Source organism: Rhinopithecus bieti, unplaced genomic scaffold (assembly GCF_001698545.2).
Source record: "Rhinopithecus bieti isolate Rb0 unplaced genomic scaffold, ASM169854v2 scaffold_7509, whole genome shotgun sequence".
NCBI classification, from domain to species: domain Eukaryota; kingdom Metazoa; phylum Chordata; class Mammalia; order Primates; family Cercopithecidae; genus Rhinopithecus; species Rhinopithecus bieti.
Window position 1 is genome coordinate 2166117 of NW_016805750.1, and position 24263 is coordinate 2190379.

The 24263-nt window shown below is 47.2% G+C and overlaps 1 protein-coding gene across 7 annotated transcripts in view; it reads left to right on the plus strand.

Annotated features, from left to right (window-relative positions):
* The window catches only part of ZNF536 (zinc finger protein 536), a 490720-nt gene that overhangs the window by 127297 nt on the left and 339160 nt on the right, over positions 1–24263 (plus strand). The gene's annotated exons all lie outside the window — the stretch shown is intronic.

Sequence of the window (24263 nt, forward strand, 5' to 3'; positions counted from 1 at the left end):
GAAGAGGTACAAAGAGATCATGAAAAAATGTTATTTTCTCCTCCGTGGCTTAAGGCCTTTCTGAAGTTTTCTTCTGGGATAAAGATGGGGCTTCAGTGCAAAATCCTGAGGTGCTGCTAACATAGTCTGGTTCCAAGAAAGTGCTGCTGTTATTTTGAGTAGTTTTGATACAACCAAATCAAAGTGAAGATTTGAAATAGCTTTTCTGAAAGCCCAAGCTGAAGTCATAAATTATTCTGCACCATGATTCGTTCTGATAGTAAAACCATACCTCTTTGCCTGACATCGCTGAAATGTGGAAAAGTGAAAGTTAAAAATAAAATGAAACATTTAAATCTTGGCTGTTGAGAACCCCAGATAGACATCGAGGCCAGTCGATAAAAGCCCCTATCAATTAGGCTTCCATGGTTATCATCAGATATTGGTTTATTAGCAATTGCACAGGTGCAGGGTTCCGGTATTAAGAATCGGAAGGGATAAGAAAAATTCAGGGAAGTAGCATAAATTGAAAAGCGAGGGTCTGGGGCTCCGAGGTGTGCTTGAAGGCAGAGGACAGGACGGTGGTGGTGCTATGGCCTCGTGTAATATCGTAGGAGAAAAATGTCTGCAGCGTAAGAGTTGGAAGTTTTCCTTTTCTTACCCCCTTTATTTGAGTTAGAAAGTGTTGATTTCACACTGTGGTGAGTGTTTTCCATCAGTTTCTTGGTGCGTGTATTTCGTGTTAAGAAAAAGGAACAGCGAACACCAGCAGTGGTCGCTTCCATCAGCGGATGAGCAGGTCTCCCCTGGCACCGGTGACTTCTCGGAGCACTGGGTCTCCCCTAGGCATAGTGACAACCCACAGGCTTCCGGGCCCTGGGCTTCCAGACTGAGCTGTTTGGCTAGTTCCTTCCACAGCATATCGCCGGCAGGAGCAATTTTTGGTTCCATAGCTGTTTGGTTGGGAAAACAAGGCTGCAGTTGCCAGTAAGGTTTAGAATCTGCCTGCCAGATAAGGGAATGTCTGCGAAGACTATTTTCCCTCTTGGGAGGCAAAACACAGATGGAGAAGTTAGGAGCCTTACAATATTTAGCTGCTACATTGATGGTGAGGATTCTGCCACGCGGATGCTGACAGTTTTGGAAGGCCCAGTTTAGCATCCATGCCACAGGCCTCAGGAAGGGGAGAAGGGTAAGACTGGCTTCCTCTGGGGGCAGTGAGTGCACCAGCTTGTTCTAGAACATTCCACTCTGCATGCCTCCTGAGATGGAGGAGGTGCTGAAAGGGGCCATTTCCCCTGACCCCAATTTGGATGGGTAGGTAAGAGAAGGATGAGCTACCTGCCCAGGTGCCTGACAGGGTGGAGACCGAGGGGGAGGAGGAGAAGGGACATGTGTGTCCTCTGGGAACGAGACGCAGATATCCTTTGGATGGGCTTCTGGGAATACACAGTAGCTCTAGCCTCATCAGATTCTCTGCCACAGAGGTATGCATTTTGTTTTATTGATTTATTTATTTTCGTAGAGATGGGGTCTCACTCTGTCGCCCAGGCTGGAGGGCAGTGGTGTAGTCATGGCTTACTGCAGTCTTGACCTCCTGGGCTCAAGCATTCCTCCCACCTTGGCCTCCCAACGTATTGGAATTACAAGCGTGAGCCACTACGCCTGGTCATGGCATGCATTTTAAAAAATTAACTGCCCTGGCATGCTTTGGGCCTCGAAGATAAGGAACAATTTTGTGTCCTGTGGAATTGGCCATGTAAAGGCAGGGAGATTTTCTCAGACTGGAAATATACATCCTGGAATAATTTCTGGGTCACATGAACTGGAAGGAGGATTGAGACTTTATATCCAAAAACAAATTTTGTCTGCTGGAGACCAAGAAAGGGGCCAGGTATTAGAAACAGGCAGAGAATATGTGGGCGCCATCCTCCCTGCCTCTCGCTGACTTTCAGGCTCCAGACCACAGACTTCTTGGGTCCTGAAGTTGAATCCTGCCCCAAGTAATCCGGACCTGGGATGAGCTGGTTAAGAATGGGTTGGAAGTGGGCTAATTCAGTCCCAGAGCCTTTTCTGGACTTTCAGAGTTTCCTGCTGGGACTCTTGCTGCTTCTCTTCATCAATGCTGTCCCGATTCTTTGCACCGGACACTCGTCCTTTTGGAGTCTTATGTATTAGGCCCTGTTTGTGATGCTGTAAAGAAGTACCTGAGGCTGGGTGATTTATAAAGAAAGCAGGTGTATTTGGCTCATGGTTCTTCAGGCTGTACAAGCATGGCGCCAACATCTGCTCAGCTTCTGCAACTGCATGGCTTATGGTGATGCATCATGGAGCTTTTCCTCATGGTGGAAGGTGAAGGAGAAGCAGGAGCATCACAGGGTGAGAGAGGGAGTGAGGGAAGGGGTGGGGGAGGTCCCAGACTCTTTTAAACAACCAGATATCGCGTGAGCCAATTGTGGGAGAACTCACTCAACACCAATGGGATGGTGCTAAACCACTCATGAGGGATCCACCCCATGATCCAATCGCCTCCTACCAGGCCCCGCCTCCAACACTAGGAATCACATTTCAACTTGAGATTTGGAGGGGACACACATCCAAACCATATCATATCAAATGCTATACACGTGCAGCTTCAGGATGTCCAGACTGCACTCTTTATTTTATTTTATTTTATTTTATTTTACTTTTTCATTTGGAGACAGGATCTCACTCTGTCACTCAGGCTGGAGTGCAGTGGTGTGATCTTGGCTCACTGCATCCTCGACCTCCTGGGCTCATGGGATCCCCGTGCCTTAGCCTCCCAAGTAGCTAAGACTATAGGTGCCTCCCATCGTGCCTGGCTAATTTTTGTATTTTTTTTGTATAAATGAGGTTTTACCATTTTTCCCAGTCTGGTCTTGAACTCCTGGGCTTAAACCAGGGGTCCCCAGCCTCCGGGCCATGGGCTGGTACTGTCTGTGGCCTGTCAGTAACCCGGCCGTTTTACCGCCTGAGCTCCACCTCCTGTCAGTGGCTGCATTAGGTTTTCATAGGAGCCCAGGCCCTATTGTGAACTGCGAACGTGAGGGATCTAGGTTGCGCGGTCCTTATAAGAATCTAATGCCTGATGATCTAAAGTGGAACAGTTTCACCCGAAACTCTCACTGCCTCTCGATCCAGAGAAAAATTGTCTTCCACAAAACTGGTCCCTGATGCCAAAAAGCTTGGGGACCACTGGCTTAAGCATCTACCTGCTTCTACCTCCCAAAGTGCTGAGATTACACATGTAAGACACTGTGCCTGGCCCAGAGTACCACTCTTAAGCACTGATTCCATAAACATTGAGGCAACCATTGGTAACTGAATGAATCACACACATCAGGCTATGATTTCATGTCCCACCACAATGTGGATTTCCAGACTGCTCTTTGCAAAGATTGGAGGCAGAATTTCGGGACATGGTTGTCCAGCCTTTTATAGCTTTATCCTTTAGAAAGACCTCATGTTCGGGTTGGGAGGCCCAGTGACTTCCAGAAGGAAAGGCACTCAGAGCCTATAGAACTCTCCTTTTATCTAACAGACACACTGTGTCACAGGTACCTTCAGGACTCTGGGGACCCCGGGCAGTCTGCATTTCAGGTGCTGATCCTGCAGTGGGCTGGGCTGTCCCGAGTCAGCCCCTCTGTCCTGGTACAGATGAATGAGTCAACATCCTTCCTGCAGCAGTAATTACCTTAGTTAAATGCTGCAGGAGCGGTACTTTGGGAGCACAGAGGAGGGAGTGAATAATTGTAATTTCTCTGTGATAATGATGATAAGCCCCGCACATGTGTGTGGGGCTTTGCATCATATTTGATCTTCACCGCGAGATCTCTGGGCTTTTGGAAAAAAAGATCCCAGCAAACTCTTTTGTAGCAGCTGAATGAGGTCGGTGTAAGGTCCCATGGTGGATACTTTCCCAGGGAGAAAACCAAAATCAGAGATAATTTTAACTCTAGAGAGAAGGTAGAGTGGAGCTCATTCTGGCATATGCATTTCTTGGTATCATCTCAATTAATCCTCCCAAATCCCCTACCAGGTAGTAGATACTATGATTCATTCCATTTTCCAGATGTGGGATCTGGAGCCAGAGGAGTGGCCTGCCCCAAACCTGGGAAGGCCAGGTCTGAGCATAGCGCTTCCTGACTTCAGAGCCTGATCCCTTCCTCCTGCCTCAAACCTGGTGGTTCGAGCACGTTCTTCCCAACTTTAGAGCCTGAACTCTTAGCTCTTGCACTGGGTACAGCGTTGGACAAGACAGACAAGGGCCCTGTCCTCAGAGGACTGATATTATGGGGGTTGAGGGTGGAGAGCAGTAAACAAGGAAACCAGTGGATATGATGACATCATAGAGCACTAAATGCATGAGAAAACGAAACAGGAGAATGGGTGGGGAAGGAGAGGGGTAGTATCTGTACTTGAGAGAGGGTAGGTGGTCAGGGGAAGCCCTCGTAAGGAAGGGATGCTGGCAGCTAGAGGTCTGGAGGACACGGAGGGGCCAGCAGGGTGAAGTTCTGGGTAAAGCATTCGAGCAGAGAGAACAGCATGTGCAAAGGCCCCATGGTGGGGAAGAGCGTGGCATGTCTAAGGGACAGTGTGTAGGCCAGTGTGGCCAGACAATGATCCCTGGGGAGAGGATGGGAGGGCCTTTATCAGGCGTGGCTTTGTAGGCCATGCTGACGAGTGTGGACTTCCATGTTTAACCAGAGGGAGTGTCTTGAGAAACCCTCCCTTTTCAGGTGTGGAGATGCTCCTAGGTGCCAGGAATGAGTGGCTTGGATTGGCTCTTGGTGGTCTTCATTTTCTGCTGGAGGGATGACCTGGAGACTTGTCCAAAGCCGGGAATTACGGATTTCAGGCTCTGTGGTGCAAGAAAGATGAACAGCAGCACTGGGGGCCCTGCTCTTGAAGCAGCAGGGCCCATGGCAGCTCCTCAGGACCTGGCGTGAGCTTTCTCTGCAGCCCTGGGGGGGAGGCCTAAGCTTCCCAGCTGTGGGCACCTGGGGAGAGTGACAGGCAGAGGGCTTCTGGAAGGTATCACAAGCCACTTAACTTCTCTCACCTCAGATCCCACATCAGCCCACGGAGTCCAGCTGGGCTGTCCTGCCCAACTATTGCTCACCTCTTCCTGGTACAGACTCTGCTTCTTCCTTTGATCAGGGAGCCTTGGTCTGGCTAAGTCTGTGCGCAGAAGAGAAGAGCGACCCTCAGGGAGTTGCAGACATCTCCTGTTCACTGCAGGGAAAACTGGGTCATTATGGGTCATCATGAATGCAGGGTGAGTTTAAGGGTAAAGAATCTTGGGGTTATAGTTTAGGCCTCTTTCCCTTGGGCAATGCAGGTATTATTGCCAAGTGATACTGTCTTCTCCTGAATTCTAGAACATTCCTAGGTTCATGGGACCCTTGGGCTAGCGGAAACCTTTATGAGCAAAGCAACCTTCCTTTTATGGGTGAGAAGACTGGGACTCAGAGAGGGTAAGGGACTGGCCCAGGATCACACAGCAAATCATTAGCAGAGCCAGAACCAGACCCCACTTACTTATGTTTATGTCCAGCTCAATTCTCACCTGAGCGCAGTAGGTCCTCCTCACCTCTCCCGGGATGCCCAGGCAGATCCAGACAGCTTGGGGGCCGCTTTTGGTGAACTGAGGCTCCAGCTTGTGTCTGGGTGGTGGGGCTTATGTCTTCTTCATCTCAGTAGCTCTCACAGCCCCTAGGGCTGTTCCTGGCCCACTGAGTGGTTAGCAATCACTTGTGTTGATTGACTAGCTCCCTTGCTTCTGAAACTTGTAATCACTAGAACTTGTTGCATTTTGGTTTAAGCAAACCAAATATATGACAAATCCACATTTCTTTCGGAATTTTCTGACATGCGGGAATGGCAAGACCCAAGGTCTGCCCAAGTCTAACTTATGCCAACACTCAGGATGCGATCAGGCCAGGACGCTGGCTGTGAGTTTCTGGTACCTGGACAGGTGATTTCGGATGCCCTTCAGGGACTCCACCAGGCCCAGTTTAGGGTCAGACCATGAAAATTTTGGACAAAGACAATCAAGGCTGAAGCAACTCAACCTGGGGCAGGTTTTGGACTCTGCTCCTGAATGTGCTCCTATGGCCTACCCTGTCACTGTGTGACCTGGGCAGGTCTCTTCCCTCTTGGGGAGCTGTCATAACCCCAAATTCAGAGTGCAATTGGTAAATGCATGGAGCTGAGTGTGCACAGAGCAGTCGGGGAAAGCTGGCCCTTCAAAAGGGACCGCCACCACCACCTAGATTCCATCCATTGCAGCCGCCTAGGAGTGTGGGCCGAGTTTGTCCACGTTTTCGGAGTTTTAAAAGAAAAGTCAGAAAAAAAGGAATCCAGTTCTTTTTAAAATTTTGTCTCTGTGGTTGGTAACAAATTCAAGTTTTCAAAACACTTTCTGTAAACACAAGTGTGTGTGTGGACTGGCTGGAGCTGGGGCCTGTATTTGGTGATTCCTGAGCACAGGGGCAGACACAGCGTCCATGGTGGGGGGAGGGCTCTCTGCAAGGAGTGGCCAGTGCGGCCCTGAGCTGCCCCCAGGACAGCCTGGTCTGGAGCGTATGAGGTGCAAATGGCTTGGAGCATTGCAGGTCCCTGGCCCCACGCTTCTCCTGGCCCTGAGTTCTCCTGCTGCTGAATACGGCTGTGCCACGGGGAGGCCAGCGACAGTTCCTGACTGCATGGGGTGAGGCCATTGCTCAGATGTGGGCAGCAATGCAGAAGTCCCCATCTTCTGGGGGAGGCAGTCGGGACGCCCCTCTGCAGGCATCTGGTTCCACCTTCCTTCCTGTCTCCCCAGCACCTGAGTTACAGGGTGCCCACCCATCCTACCAACGTCTGCAGCGGGGATGAGGGGATGGCCAAGTTCCATCCTTGTGGGCAGTTGGACGACCCATCCCCACACCACTTGGGTAAGGGCTGCTTGGGAAAACACTTCCGCCTCCTCTGAGTCTGATCCCACCCTCACATGTGGCTGATCCACTGACTTTTCTCCCCTGCATTTGGGAAGCAGCGGTCCTGATCCTCCGCCATGCTGACCGAAGCTTTCTCGGGGCTGCAACTGGACAGGGGCAGTTGACCCAGGGCCTGCACTGACCCTGGGACAGGCGGAAGGACAAGATGCTTTCTGTGGTATGAGGCCACCTGCTGAGTGAGAGAAAGTGTCAGGGCTGCCCTGCCCACCTATTGCTCACCTCTTCCTGGTCCAGACTCTGCTCCTTCCTCAAAGGGAGCTGAAGACCTCAGCTTCCCCCATATGAAGAGCCTGCGGGTCAGAGAGGCAAGCAGGTGGCCCAGCATCTTCAGAGCTTGGGGAGGAGGTTGGGGCAGGTCCCCAGATAGCTGCTGAGCATTTCCTTCTACCGAAAGTATCATGCATGCAGCGAGCTTAGGCGTAGTGCAAGAGCTTGGGAAGAGGTGGGCTCGGCTCCGGGCCTCACTTCCTGTTGGCCCCTGCCCGGCTCCCTTGATTTCTGTACCCTCCCTTCATCCTGTTCACATGCAACATGGAGTTTCTGTGTGTGTAATATTATTTGTTTTTATTTCTGTAATCCCTTTATTGTTTGCACAACTGCTGTCAGACTGTTGCCTGAAAGTATCACAGGATAATTGCAGAACGCCTGCATAAGTAATTTCTTATGAAATCGGGCCTTGTCTGCATATAAAATTGTTTTTCGTTGCTGCATGCATGGACTTTATTATATCGAGGCTGTTTACCGGGCTTGCACCTTTCCCACAGGCCACACAGATGGGAGTGTCTGACGCCGGGAAATAATGAAACACGATCAGTGTTCTTTTTTGGTCAGATGACATTTCTGGAAGGTGACAGTCGGTCCGATGCGGTCAGAAAGAGCCTGGCCTTGGAAGGAGGGGAGGCATTTGCTGAAATGGGGACTCGGGGTCCGGCTTCCCAGGCTTCTGCTGGGGAAGGCCACTGGCTAAGCCCGCCTGGCATTGGGCATTTCTTCCGACCGCATTTCTGCGATATTAATGGTGTGTGGTAGTGAAAGAAATGTGTTTTATTCCCGAGTCTAACCCTGCTGTTATCAAAGTAACTTCCAGCTTATTAGCGACAAAGGACTTTTCTCCTCTCTGCTGCCCTGTTCACCAGGGCTTCCTGAATTAAACTGCTGTTTCCTGTCCTTTATATGCATGACCACATCTGGGTAGCCTGCTCACAGCCCTGCTGCTTAATAACAATCACCTTCCCTTTCAGTCTCTGTTGATTGTTTCTAATTCACTCTGACAGATAGTGCCTGACAACTTGCCGGCTTTTCCCTCCCTCCGTGACCTGAAGTTACTCACAGCACTTATATAGTCTGTCATTTTTAATATTTGATTTCATTTTAAGTTATGTGTTTTACTGAGAAGATGAAACCAAAAAAAAGGGGACTGGTAATGGAACATAAATTTAACCCTTCTTGCCATTTGGCACCCGACGGGAGAACTCTCCCTGTGTGCCTGGGCGACAGCTTTTCCTTCTCTGGAATCCCCAATGCTGCTGCTGCTGGATTTTCTTCTCTTTCCTTCTTTCTTTTTTTCTCTTCTTTTTCTTTTTTCTTTTCTTTTTTTTTTTAAGCCTTTTTTTCATTTCTGGAAACAAAAGCTTCATGTCATATTTTTCCCTTTAATGGGGCTTGATTACTTTATGGAGCTAATTATGGTGCTTTTTGCTTTGCAATGAGGGTCCAATTGTTGGAAATTTGGGGGGCTTTGCTATGCAGGGAGGGCATCCAGGGAGAGGCCTGGTGAAGTGGAAATGACTGGCTTCCATGAAGGCGTCAAACACACGCAATAGACTTTTCTTTTTGGAGATTTTTTTCTTTGTGCCAGCTGTTGGTGCAGAGAAATGCCAGTTCTCCCTGGGCTTGGGATATGCCTCTCCGAGTAGGACTTTCCAAAGAGTGGGGAGCAGGCTGGTGGTAGGGTTGAGCCTGGATATAAATTTCTTCTGCCATGTTCACTCTGAATCTGCCCCTGCGGGCGGCCTGGCAAGGCAGGCGTCCTCCAGGGTGGGGTGGGTGGGGCGGGCGTCCCACATCACTTCAGGGTCCACTCTGCTGTGACTTTGCCTTTTGTTTGACATAAGACAAAGGCTTCTGTGTCCCTCTTGGCCCTTCAGAGGTCGAGAGCTGTGAGGCCGTGCATTAGGTCAGCTTTGCAAATAGACACCACCAACTAAAAAAAGAGGCGCATTAACCCATGATGCCTCACTGCTGCTGCTGGTCCTACTGCGGGTGTCTGTCTGTTTCGCACAGTGGGGCACGGGCAGTTGAGAAAGTGTAGGAAGAGAGATCTGGGTTGGATCTCAGTTTGAAACATTTCAACTTCACCATCGCCCGTGGCCCAGCCTCCCTGGGACCAAAGCTCCTCTGAGTCTGGGAGCTGCCACTCTCAAGGCCCTTCCCAAACGTTTTCAGATACTTGCAGTTGCAATTGTGCAGGGGCAGAGGTGTGCCAGTCCTCCAGGCAGAGGCGGGTGGCTTTCCTAGTGAGTTCCGGAAGATGAGAGCTGCATCTCAACACTTTGTTGTAAAGGTAGTCGGCTGGGAACAGCGTGATGCAGTCTGGTCCTCTAGGAGGCCACTTTGCAGAAAGTGCTAGGCTTGGACTTCAAAGCAGCAAAAGGCCTCCAGGTAGGGCTGGCTCCACTGTCCATGGTACAGACATTCTGGCCACTTTCCTGCTGTTCTACGACTCTTAGGTTCAGGCCTGAGGAAGGAAGTCCTACAGGGGCCAGCCACACCTGTCTCGACCCAGCTACTACCACCATGACTCATTTGCCTGGGGAGTTTCCTTTGCCAAGTCTACTCCTTCGAGAACCTTGGTCCTACCTCTTTCCCTGGGCACTGTGGGTGAACTGAGGAACTGGCTGCTCAGTGACAACTTTGCTCATTGCTTCCTTGTCTTCTTCCAAAGGGGGTGAAAAAAGGCAAGAACAATGATCTATTTTGACAGTTTCTCAGTCGTGCTTATATATTTGGAAGGCATTGCCTTTATTTTGAGACATTGTTTGTTTGTTTGTTTGTTTGTTTTGAGACAGGGTCTCACTCTGTTGCCCAGGCTGGAGCGCAGTGGTGCGATCTTGGCTCACTGCAACCTCGCCTCCTGGGCTCAGGCAATTCTCCCACCTCAGCCTCCCGAATAGCTGGGACCACAGGCACATGCCACCATGCTTGGCCAATTTTTGCATTTTTGGTAGAGACGGGATTTCACCGTGCTGCTCAGACTGGTCTTGAACTCCTGACCGCAAGTGATTCGCCTGCCTCAGCCTCCCAAATTGCTGGGATTACAGGCGTGAGCCACTGAGCCCAGTCAAAACATGCTAATTACAACAAAAAAGGAGGGTCATGTGAAAAAAGCAAAATAGACACAAACCATTGCCCTTCTACAAGAGTGAGTCAGTGGAAAGGTAAGGATAAAATGGCTTCTCTCTTTCACTGACCCAGATAGTCTGTATTTATTTATGTTTGTGGAGATGGGGTCTCCATCTGTTGTTGTCCAAGTGGGAGTGCAGTGGTGTGATTGGATTTCACTGCAGCCTCAAACTCCTGGGCTCAAATGATCCTCCCGCCTCAGCCTCTCAAGTAGCTAAGACTGCAGGTGTGCACCACCATGCTCAGCTCATTCTTTTATTTATTTTTTTATAGAAATGGGGTCTCACTGTGTTGACAGGTTGGTCTTGAACTCTTGGACTCAGTCGATCTTCCCACCTCATCTCCCAAAGGGTTGGGATTACAGGTGTGAATCAGCATGCCTGGCCCATCCAGATGGTCTTTATGTTCCTGGCAATGGACCAGGTGAGACAGAAAATAGGGGAAGGAATATATGTTGTTTTTAAATTATTTTTTCAAATCCCTCAATAGTTGTAACCTTCTGGGGGTCACCAGGTCTTCCTTGACATGTGTTGTGAGTGTGTGCTGGTGTGATGTGGGCTGTCAGCAGTCTTTGGCAGTGATGTTGATTCTCACTGGCCAGGAGGACCCTTTCCTTCACCCAAGCCCAGTGAATCTGGGCTGAAAGGACCCAGTGCCATGAGGAAGAATACATAGTGGGACATCAGGACCGCCATTCCCTTTTGCTTTTAGAAGGGCAGTGGAAATAGGATCTTTTTTGTTTTGTTTTGTGTTTTTGAGACGGACGCTGGCTCTGTCACCCAGGCTGGAGTGCAATGGTGTGATCTCGGCTCACTGCAACCTCTGCCTCCTGAGTTCAAGCAATTCTCCTGCCTCAGCCTCCTGAGTAGCTGGGATTACAGGGGCCCACAACCATGCCCAGCTAATTTTTGTAGTTTTAGTAGAGACGGCGTTTTACCATGTTGGCCAGGCTGGTCTCAAACTCCTAACCTCAAGTAATCTACTCGCCTCAGCCTCCCAAAGTGCTGGGATTACAGGCATGAGCCATGGTGCCTGGCTGGAAATAGGATCTGAAAGAAGTTTCAATATTTGAGATTTAGCCTCCAGCAAGGCCAAATCAAGCTTTTTTCTTTCTCCTCCCCACAAAGGACTGTTGGGCTTACCATTGGTTCTTGTTTAACAGTTGAGAGGCTGGGGTCAGTGGCTCACACTTATAATTCCAGCACTTTGGGAGGCCGATGTGGGCAGATCACAAAATTGGGAGTTTGAGACCAGTCTGGCCAATATAGTAAAACCCTGTCTCTACTAAATATACAAAAATTAGCAGGGCGTGATGGTGCGTGCCTGTAGTCTTAGCTACTTGGGAGGCTGAGGCAAGAGAATCGCTTGAACCTGAGAGGCAGAGGTTGCAGTGAGCCGAGATTGTGCCACTGCTGTCCAGCCTGGGCAACAGAGAGAGACTCCATCTCGAAAACAAAAAAAAAAAAAGAAAAAAAAAGAGTGTGAGAGAAATTGGGGTTTGAAATTAAGGAAAGACTTTGATGTGGCTCTTGTGCAGCAGGTCTTTATCTATTACCTGGTGGGCTGGGACAAGCTCCCTAGAACTCTAGGCTGACAAGAGGAGGGGTTCACAGTATTTCCCGACCTATTCCCCACCTGTCCAGAGTGCCACAATCCAGACCTTCTGTGCACCCAGCATCGACAGCATGTATGTTCAGTTAGCATTGAGGTCTGGATAACCCTCGGTAGCACTGCAGTGTGACTCTTTTGAGTTTTCTCAGGAGGCAGCCTATCACCAGGGCTGTGGATTCGTGGGGCCCTGAGCATTCATTGACAACTGTGCCTAAAAGGACGTTCCCTTAGGGAAGTAAGGTGCACACTTTTTCAGTATACTCTGAGCTGGCAGAAGCATACAGAGAGCCCGGCTACTCTACCCGGAACCACCATCCTAGGCAATGATGGGCTACAGCTACAGAGGGGAAGAACCTACACATCACAAACCACATTGCAAAGTAGAGCACAACCAGTGCCACCTCTGAGATTCGATGGAGAGCCATGAATTCTCAGGAGAGACGGAGAGATCAGTTAATAAAAGCAATAATTATAAATTGTTGACTGATAATAAAGGAGCTAATAATTGTAGTGCACTTCCTCTGTGCTCAGCACTGTGCAATCATTTAAAGACAGGAAAAACTGGGCTAGTTTTGAGGCTCAGGAAGAGCTTCATGGAAGGGCTGGCTTTGGAGCTGGACCTTGAGGGACCAGGAAAATATTCACTAGTCAAGATGGGAGAAGGCAAGAGAGAAGCTTCTTGCAGAAGGCAGGGGTTTGTCAGATGCATTTGCAGATTTGGGAGGGGGAATTGAAGTGGTCATTCCCAGCAGAGGCAAGAGACAGGGAGCCTGGAAAAACTGAGGGCGGATAGGTATGTTGGAGAATGTTAAGCATCTCTGTTTCATTGGAACTTAGGATACAGGTGTAAGATGTATAGGATATAGCATGAGAGCAGGCAAGAGTGGAGGTGTGGGATGGAGCCCCACGGTGAACAAAGCTGTGTACCCAATTAAGTTATTTGTGACTCATTGAGATGTAGCCAAGAATGGAACCACTAGAAAACCATTTGCTGAACTGACACAGGGAAAATGGGAATGGGAGAAAGATAAACACCCCAGCCAGGCACAGTGGCTCATGTCTGTAATCCCAGCATTTTGGGAGGCTGAGGTGGGCAGATCACTTGAGCCTAGGAGTTCAAGACCAGCTTGGGCAACATAGGGATACCCCATCTCTACAAAAATACAAAAATTAGCTGGGCATGGTGGCGTGCACCTGCAATCCTAGCTACTTGGGAGGCTGAGGTGGGAGGATGGCTTGAGCCCAGGAGGCAGTGAGCCAAGATCCCACCATTGCATGCCAGCTTGGATGACAGAGAAAGATCCTGTCTTAAAAAATAAAAATAAAAGAGAATCACCTCACCAGCCTCTTGCAGAACTTGCTGTTGCATTTCTCTTGATTGAGGCTTATAGTGACTGCAGGAAGAAAGATGGAAATTGGGACAGGCTAAGTTTGGGGTGTCCAGACAGTGTCTAGCCTGCACAGGGTGCATTGCAGGCAGTCCCAGCACGCTCTCAGGCCAGGGCATGAACTGAAAACAAGCAACTTGGCCTTAAGATAACAGCAAAAAGTGATGACTCTTTAGAAAAGTAAAACACCCTTTATTTTCATCAGGGTCATATGCGTTTTTCTTTTCATATGTATACAAAAGAGGTACTTTGGGTGATACAAGGGGTATATGCCAATGTCAAGAGCAGGCAAGAACAATGGAACAATTAGCAGATTCATCAGTTCTCCTGCTTATACTTCAGTTCCAAGAGTAAAATGTTAGTTTGTTCAACTCTGCGCTTTACGCCTTGATCACAGTGTGAAAAGTGTTGACTAAGCTTAGCATCCTGGTCGGAGGGTCAAGACCCGTGGCTTTTAAACATGCTTATATGAAATCCAAACATTCATGGTCACTGGTGATCTGAAATCAAGGCACAACTTATGAAACGAACACGTAATTATCTTGTTTACTCAGGGTATAAATAGAGTTCATGCATTTTAAAATTTTTCTTCCTGATAAGGACTTTCGCCAGCATTTGGTCTTTAGATAGGCATGTGCTCTCTCTCTCTCTCTCTCTCTTTCTCTCTCTCTCTTTCTCTCTCTCTCTGTCTCTGTGATGCTCTTGTTCTTTCTCTTCTTAATCTTTTTCTTCCTGTCCCTGTACCTCCCCAAACTTTCCTTCTCCCCTCCCCTCTCTGTTGTCTTTCTCCCTTCCCTCTCTCTTCCTCCCTCTCTCTCTCCTTTAGAAGGGAAGGGACTTGCTAGTTCTTGTTGCCCCTGCAAGAGGCAGGAGCAGCTGTTGCAGTTCTTTCTAGGGGTATTTCCTGCTTCCCACACAGCTTTGGTGGGGGGAAGATGCTGCCCAGGGAGGCCCTGGTGTGCTTGAACATACCACTGCCACTCCACGAACACAGGCAAGGGCCACGAAGCCCACATCTTTCTCGGACAACCCAGCTGACCAGCAGGTCCCATGTAGCAAGGACTCCCGTGGAGGTAACCTTTCCAGGCACGCCCTGCAGGGCTCTGGGGAGTGTGAGGGCTGACTCCTTAGCTCTAAGGTGGCCACTTCCAGCATTCCCACACCTAATTTTTTTTTTTTTGAGACGGAGTCTTGCTCTGTCGCCCAGACTGGAGTGCGATCTCCGCTCTCTGCAAGCTCTGCCTCCCGGGTTCATGCCATTCTCCTGCCTCAGCCTCCCTAGAAGCTGGGACTACAGGCGCCCGCCACCACGCCTGGCTAATTTTTTTGTATTTTTTTGTATTTTCAGTAGAGACGGGGTTTCACCGTGTTCGCCAGGATGGTCTCAATCTCCTGACCTCGTGATCTGCCCGCCTCGGCCTCCCACACCTAATTTTGGAGTTTTTCCAGACTGAGAACCACCTGCTTGTGGATTTTAATAGTTTTAAGTAGGCACACTTTTCCCATAACATATTATATTTAGCTTTATCCTGAATAATAATAGCTATGAAATCTCTGGTTGAATTTCCCAGTTATGTATTTTTCATATCAAGTATCAAAATAGTTACATAAGTCTTCATTTTTTAAAAAACAGGAGTTTCTCTGTGTATCATCTGAAATCTTGCTATGTGTCTGGTGATCTCTGTGCAACTTTGGGGCACTGTTTGGGATTTTCACATCCAGCCGGGTTCTTGGAGTCTAGTGCAAGGAAGTCACCCCCCAAACCCCTGAGGAAGCCCCCTGCCAACTCCTCCAGCCCACAGCAAGTTCTCCTCTGTCTTCATGGTCCCTCCCTTTGAATCCCTAATTGCCCTTTAATCATGTGCTGCTCTGGTCACATCTGACAACACTGTGAGTGGCTGCTGGGCAATGCTTTCTGGCTCTGTCACTTTCCCTTCTAAATTGCAAGACTCTTGAGAGTGGGCACCATGTTCTTCCGTGTCAGCCAAAGTGCCCGATCAATTGAGCTAGCTGTCAGTCTATCTATCTATTATCTACCTGTCTGTTCTATCTATCTATCTATCTATCTATCTATCTATCTATCTATCTATCTATCTTTCTATCTATCTATCTAATCTATCTCCTTCCTTCCTTCCTTCTTCCTTCCCTCCTTCCCTCTCTCTTGATCTATCATCTTAACTGTCAATCTGTCTATGTATTTATAATCTCTCTATATATGGATAGATCTATTTATCTTTCTTCCTTTCTAGATCTATTTATCATTTGTCCATTATCTATCTATCTATCTATCTATCTATCTATCTATCTATCTATCTATCATCTATTTGTTTATCCCGTGTTTTCCCTTTCCCCTCCCTCTCTTCTCTCTTTCATCCTACTTGATGAGCCAGGTACTGTTTTTGGCCCTGAGAATGTAGCAGAGAACAAAACAGCCACAGTCCCTGCCTTCTTGTAGCTGACATTCCAGTTGGAGCAGTCAGGCAATAAACACACAAATACTATTATAATATAGGAAGAAGCCAGAACACCATTTTTTAGGGTAAATGCCACACCAAGTGTTTAAACAGGGGGATCTGAAGCTGAAGGACTGAGGGCTGACTGAGACTGAGTGATAAGGGAAGGCCCTCTGGGGAGGGAACACTGAGTCCCATGAGGATGGCAGCACCTGGACAGAGGACACAGCAGGTGTAAAGGCCCCAAGGCAGCGACAGGCTGGATGAGTTTGAGGAGCAGAAAGAAAATGCAATAAAAGGATGACACTTAATTTTGGTTTCAACTTCGACAAGGGTCAGTTTTTCCATTTCTTACTTGCTAGGGGCAGTGGCTCCTTTTCCATGGAAGAAAGTCTGACCCCTCACCTCTGAAAGCCCCTCCACCACATCCCTTCTGCTGGGGTGCTTGGGATGCTCCGTGCTGTTCCCTTGCAGGGTTGGAGGGTGGGAGGGGAGCGCACCATGGCGAGGCCACCGCTGACATGCTAATATTTCATTTTAATCTTGAGTGCCAGGTTACTTCCTGAATGAAGTGTCTCAGACAAGGCTCTAACTTACATGAAATAAAAGAGTTTAATGCTAATTACACATCATCTGACTACCGAAGCCATATTTATTGATGGTCTAAAAACACCATTGAGGTGGACGGACTGGGGATCTGTCTTGGCTAGAAATGCACCTGGAGTCCCTTTAGACTCCTTTGCAATTCACACCTACATGACCCACGCATGGCAAAGCCCAGGGCATGTGGACTTGGAGTGCGGGGAGCTGGAGTGATCCCTTTGGCTTTCTCTACCAGGTGAATAGATCAGAGCCTTCAACGCGCTTTTCATTCAGGAGGTCTGGGGTGGAGCCCGAGCTGCTCACCTTTAACCAGCCCCCGGGAAGTGCTGGTGATGCTGGTCCTGTGGCAGCAGCGCAATGAGACATGAGAGTCTGGAATAGCCGAGGGGCGAGCACGCTCTGATCTTGGTTCCTGGCCTCACAGATCACAGAGAATGACACCCACAAGCAGAGGCTTGCACTTCACTGTCTTGCCTACCACCTCAGTTTCTCCCTTCTCCTTTTCCTCCTTCCGGTGCCCCAGTCCTTCCTCCTGCACCTTGTCATGTTGGCTTTGCTGTGGTCTCTCCAAGGCTAAGCACAGCGTTTTCTCACGCTTGTTAAAGTATCCATTGCACAGCTGGACCACCATCTCCCACCCCTTGCCTTGGTTCTGGTTGTCTGAACTTCATGCCTGGTCTCCCCACCTAGACTGAGCCACTCAAGGGCAGAGGCTCTGCCCCTCCCTGCTACTTCTGTCCCTCCTGGGTTCCCAGATTCTTCTTGTCATGACAAGGAGGAAGCATATATTTCCCCACCCTCTGCAAGGAGAGACTCATAGAGGGCAGCGCTTGCTGCAGCAGCCACATGTTGATTGAACGTGGTGGGGTGGGGCCCGAAACACAAGTCATGTTCTTCCAGTCCATCCTCCAGCTTCTCCTTGGCGTATCTTCTTTTGACCATGTCTTTCCTTTCCTCTCATCAGCATTCTCTGAATGGTGCAGACTACGGCTACAAAACTCTTGTTACCAAATGTGAAGTGTTACCAAATCCTCTCCCTCCATCTGTCTACACAGAAACCTCACTACCTTGCTTGCCTTTCCCCTTTGCAACTGAAGCCACTTATGTGCTCTCTGGCAGCCACACGGACGTCCCACTGATGTGCCTGCAAGGGCAACAGCATTTCCATCAGTGGCTGAGGTTGTGACCACCTGGAGAAGGCACCCTGGTGGCTGTCCATGGGGAATGTGGGTTTAATGTTGCTAGAGCTTTGCATTTTTCAAGCAAAAGCAGGAATCTCTATTTTTACATGAAACTCAACAAGTCGATGACCCTTACATATCTTTTCTTAAATTGCCACGTGAGCCACACAAGTTATGAGTTGGTGGGATTCAGCGAGCAGACCTCAAGGTGTGGCCTCTGGTAGAAACCAACTGTAGGGAGGATTCCAAGGATTCGACAGGGGAGAAGCTCACCGGGTCCGAGGGTGGGGACTGGCGGAGGCTGGGTCCTTAGCAGCTCCCCTTGCTTGGTGAAGGAGCATCACATGGAAAGGGCTTTGAGGACCCAGGAGCCATTTTGCAAGTGTAGACCCTGATGTGGCTCTCAGGCCTCAGGAAAACTCATTCTTCATACCAGCTTGTCTGTAGCCCACCTATAATTAGCATCTGAAATGTCTAAATGAACTGCCTGATCCAGTAAATTTAGCAAACTTGTTGTGAAGTGTTACCAAATCGTCTCCCTCCAACTGTCCACGCAGACACCGCACTACCTTGCTTGCCTTTGCTCTTTGGAACTGAGGCGCTTATGTGCGCTGTCTGGCAGCCATGCAGACATCCCATTTATGTGATCTATAATGAGTTTATTAGTGTTTCACTGCCTTGTTGCTATTAAGTTTTATCAGTTTCAGCTTCAAGAGCACAAGGTTAAATTTTCAATAGAGTTTTCGCAAAGTTTAAGTGGGATTAGGATTGTTAAAAATATGTCCAAATGGTGGAAACATGTATTTGGTTTGATGATACTATTTCTGCCCACTCAAGGATTTTGATCTCTTATTTATAAATGTAACACTTTTCTGAAAACCAGAATGGTAGCACAGGGCTCGGATTTTCTTTTTGCAAATGAAACATGAATGCATTAAATGTGGAGGATCACACTGAAGCTGTGTCAATTGAGTCCGACCCGTCTGCGATTGTGCAGATGTTGCTGTCACTGTCCCGGGGTATGGTTATGACTGGCTGTTGCTTTGACCTGGCAAATAAACATTGTAAAGGAAAAGACAAAATTCTTCCACAGATTGCAAAGGAATGAATTATGACATTATTTTCTCCCTGTACCATAAGATAAGCAGGTTCTCCTCTGAAAATACGTGTGTGCATAATTGAATATTATTAACCTGGGTCTGCTCTGTAATTCTTGAGCAATTTTTTTTTTTTTTTTTTTTTTTTAGAAGGAAACCAACTCAGGAGTTTCTTCAGTGGCTGCAATCAGAATAAAGTGGTTCCACTTTTAGGTTAAGAGAAAAAAAAACAGTAATAGGCTGAGCTGCTATTATGGAAACTTTATTATTATTGGTACATAAGCTAGCTGGGGGTTTAAGCACAGAGCAGTTGGATAATTTAGCTAGCTCCTGGATCCAATTAAAAAAAATCTATGTTGTGTCCACAGTCGGGGGATGGCCATCACTGAGAAAGCACTCTAACGTGGATGGTGACACACCTGTGGCATTCTCTTGGTTATACGCAGTTTGGGATGCAGAATGCTCTAAATCCTCTCATTACTGCCTTAGAGAAGGCAGACACTTCAAGCAGTTCTCCATTTATCTGAGATTACCAGTTAAACTCGTTAAAAAGCAACTATGGCTCGTTCACTCAATTGGCTGTTGGGAAGATTTCCGTGTTCTTTGGCAATGGCGACAGCGTGGCTTTGATTAGTGGAGTGCTATACTTTTTAGGGGAGACCTTTTCTAACTTAATTTATGACTCTGGTTGAATGGCGTCTGTGCTGGGGTATTACGTATTTCCCCAACTATTGTACCTGATGTCAATAAAGGTGCATTTAGGGAAATTTGAACTAAAACCCCAGGGTGTTTTTGTTCGTTGGGGAAGCAATGCACCATAAACATTTTGAGCTTGAGCCAACAACCTCCCCCGACCATGATTGCAAATTACTATAGAATGTATGGATTGCTGGTGGAACGCTATTTGAGGAAACCTGTATTTTATAGAATGTCACTTTTACGCACAATCCAGGCAAAACAGAAGGAAAAAAAAAAACTAATTTAAACAGTGGACAGTATTCTCTTGCATGAAGATTATGACAAAAAATGTTATAAAAATCAAGCTCTAAATATGGCTTTTTATTTAATCATTATTACATCAATCATCAATATCAATACTTAACAGCAAGCTGATAACGTAGCCAGTAGGTGAAACAGCTATTAAAAAGTGTAAAAAAATGATTAATCAGGTACGGGGGGTATTAATGCCCTCCAATTATTAAATGATAAGTATGTATTTTTGAAAGTGTTTGTTTTTAATAATCAACTGTAATATTAGTTTGCAAAAACGTAATTGCTTCTTAATTTTGCATTTTAGCTTCTTTGTGCCGGGTACAAAGGTAATATATTTCTGTAGTTATTGTTTGCAGCACTCCGTGTAAAAAATCACGTTCATTTCAAGAAGCTGTTATGGTATTGATTGTGGTAAAGACTTCCATTAACTGACCAATCTAAATCTCATAAGTGATGTCAGGATAGTTATGCATTTGCTTGGTTCAAGTATTCAGCCATTATGTTAGAATGCAGGCAGTGTCTGAATATGGCTGTTAAATTATTTCTAAATACCGAACCAGAACAGCTTAACAGTTCTGCAGTTTGAGACTGACACAAAAATGACAATCTGCCACCTCTTTGTTTTTTAAATATTAACGCTGTATTGGGATAGTATTTTTGGAGTAAAACCTGTGGCACGAGAGGATAAGTGACATAAACAAAGGCAGCTGGGCTTCATGAAATAATGGAACAATAAGGCCCTTGCAGCCGCTCTCATCACTCCAGTATGTTAATTAGCATTCTGTTGTGGCCGCAACACTGAAAACATGTAATCTGTATTGGTGTACAGTACAGCTGTGAACACACATTCTTTTTTGTGAGTCCCTGGAGTTAGCCTTGCCATTGGCATATGCGTTTGGGCCAAAAGTCAAGCCATCACCACTAAAATAGCACACCATAGCAGCAAAATGTCATTTGTCTTTTCTTGTTTTTTTTTTTTTTTTTTTCTCCCTTCAATGCCACATGCTATCCAGTGATGTAATCTAGTATCACTGCATCTGCCTCCCTGCTCTATTTTTGCAGGAGGGTATCTGGATATCTGTAGGGGAAAGGAGGGGGCATTGCCAGCCAGCAGGAGATGGAAAAGGCAGTGGCCCCAAAAGGGTCAAATTAGAAAATAAATTATTTCTCTTTGCATTATATGTTTAAATGCATATATAGAGAATATATATATATATATGTATATGCATATATGTGTGTGTATATATAGAGAGAATATATATACATTGAAGAATCTATGCATTTAATATCTGCCACCTTTTTGCATAGATTCTTCCTTATGTGTCATGAAACTAGAATCTACTTCTTGTTTTCGTAGGGTGAAAGAAGGGCAGTTAATTTCAACACCAAGGCTTGGAGGAAATGAGACCTAAGAAAAAAGAATCAGAGTAAACTTTACCCTTATTTATCATTTCTATTTAGAACAGAGTTGACAGTGTTTCATGGATGTACTTAGGATGGGATTTGCTCTTCCCATTTCAGAGCTGACAAAACTGAGACTGAGGCATGGTCCAAAGGTGGGCCCTAATTGCAGGGCGCTTCTGGCCTCTGTCTGCAGAGAGAGTGAAAACAATCGGTCATTTTGAGGGAAAGGGGTTAGCACCAGTGAGTAGAGGCAGTTAGTGGCTGGGAGCAGTGACTCCAGCCTTTAGAGGCAGGACTCAGAAAGGCCTCTCTTGTGTGATTTTGCTGCTCACACGTGGCCTGCTGGGAGCCGCCCCTGGTACTGCCGGGGGACATAGCCCTGGGATCTTGCTGAGGCCACCTTTGGAACAGGGGAGGTGAGTCTGGAGAAGAGAGTTTCCACATTGTCGTCGTAGGATCTGGACTCAAGTGACCAAAACCTTGCTTGGATTTTTACCTGATGAAGTTTGACTTGAAAAGTGAAAATGGTTCCATTTCCATTTTCCCTGTTCTCAAGGTAATTCAGCTTTCTTTGTGTGTGTGTGAGTGTGTGTGAGTGTGTGTGTGTGTGCATGCAGTCTCCCTAGCATAGAACACCCATACACGCAACACATCCACACACAGACACGCACATACTCATGCATGTACTCTTGTTCACAAAGTACACACCCTTTTGCAAAATAATTTTTGAATAAAAAATTCTAGCCCTTTAAATTTATTATAATTTAGAAAGGGACCATCCGATGGTTTACAACTTTTCCTATATTTCCTACATTAATTCTCTCCATTACCCGCCCCCCATCTAATCTGACTGTACCAAAGATTTGAAAACAAAGCAAAAACACCAGCCAAACAAACAGAACAACCCACCTGCCTCTAAAGTAACTTTCAGACTCCCTGGGCAAAGCTTCTTCTTGTCTGTTTCTGAAAGATGAGCATGAATTCTGAGCTCCGGATTTTGCTTTTACTCTGTCTCCAACCTAATTGAAAAATTACCCCACCACACAAAGAAAACTCCGCATCGGGATCACCATGTTGATCCAATTGGGTACTGCTTTTTGACTTTAGAGAAATCAAATTGTCTGGCGATTTGGTGACATGCTTGAATGTCCACCTGGGAGCAGACTAGGTTAAAGGTTAATAGCACTTGTGCTTCCACCCCCACCCCCCGCGCCCACCACCTTTTTTTTTAAACTCCAGTAGAACGGAACTCTTCCCCACTGGCCAGGCCCTCATCCTGAATCCCTTGCCTAGCCCCAAGGTCTTCTGAGAGATCTCTGTTGGTACCTTTCCCCTGACTTGTCCCTGTGAGATAAGGCAGGGCTGACACTGAGATTTTAGTTCTGTTGTTCTTTTTTTTTTTTTCCCCTAGAAATTCACACCCCCCACCCCTTGGTTAATGGCTCTTTAAATATTGAAATGCCTGGAAAAACAAAACAAAATAAAATAAAACGCAGCCTGTCAAAGAAATAAGAACAACAACAACAAAAATGTTGGTATCTTTTAGAATCTGTCTTCCTAGTGGTAAAAGTATATAATTAATAGGAGAATTTTCCTCCAGATGTGGCTATACTATAATAGAGCCTTATAAATGCTACAGAAAGAAAAATTGCTTGGAACGAAGGCGTCCTCAATGAGAGCACACCTGGGTCTGACAAAGATTGCATTTAGGGACTGCTGTGCTATCACAACGCAGAGAAAGACCAAGTCTCTGGGAGCAGCTGGAGAGAAAGCCCCGGCAAATCTGCATGCAAATAGCAGCACATTGTTAACTTAATCAGATGCCGAGGAAAGATGTGCCAGAATTCCAGGATGATCTACACACACGGAGGAGGAACGGCCTGAACTGCAGTGGGCGCCGGGGCCAGGGTGGGCCTCTGCAAGGTGCACGCGGCCCGGCCCCAGTCCTAGGGCCCCAGCCCACACGTCACCCGCCTGTTTTCCGGGCCTGCAGTCGATTCACCACATAATGCCTGATTCCCTCTTTGCAAAGATAGAAACGATAGAGCGTACTTCAATGGGATGGAAGCTTTATTATTATTATTATTTTTTAATGGTGATATAGGTATGGGCATTATTTTGCCTGACTCCGTAACTCCAATTAAATAATATTTCTGCTTAAATATCCGGGTGCATGAAGATAAGAAATATTGCCCTGGAGTGTATAAAGAAAGATATTTTTTTCAATAAGGAAAGTAGCTCTCTATAGATCGAAGTGCTAAGTATAAATTGCACCTTAAGAAGAAGTGGAAGACACCTGTTATTTATATTTTATATTAATATTAATGGAAATATATATATCTTAAATCTCCATCTTTTAGTCTAGCACCATAAAAAATATAAAGTAATACTATTTAATCACCCACAGCTTAATAGTGCCTTAGTTGTTTACTGCCGTTGCACTAATTGCTCTGTACTAATGTGTTTTTCTGTGATTTCCAGTAGTGCTAAGAGAACAGAGATCCATAACCAATTAAATATAGTGTTTTTTATGTTAAAAATATATCTGGTGAGCCTAGAAAAGGAACAGAAACCGCCCTGAAGAAAGGCGCCTTGGCACCGCCTCGGTGCCCACCAGAAGGTGCCCGGATTGCCTCTTTTGCGCAAAGACAAAGGGGTAATATTTTGGCAAGAAAACAGATCCAAGGAAAACACAACAAACTGAATGTATTTTTTTTTTTCTTTCCCTCCTGCAACTTCTCGGACCGTCTCTGCCCTCTCTCCTCCAGAGAGGGCGAGTTTCATCCTGGAGGGAGGCCGGGAAAGCTGCGAGGCCACCCCCAGCCGGCGCCCGGGCGGAGTGCGAGTCCCCGCGGGTCGGGCCGGGGGGAGCCGAGGCTGGCCCCCCGCCCGGGCTGGGGCGCCTGCCGCCCGCGAGTCGGAAGAGCGCCCCATTCACGAGCAGGCAGCCCTGGCAGAGGGTTAATTGAGGATCATTGTTGTTGGTTCCAGGAGGAGCGAAGCGCCTAGAGATCGGGCGCGCGGGCGCGGCTCTGGGAGCGGGGGAAGGTGAGGGGAAATGGGACATAATGGCATTAATAATCATTACCAAAGACTGTGGGAGTAACAAAGGAATGCGTCTCCGAGACGC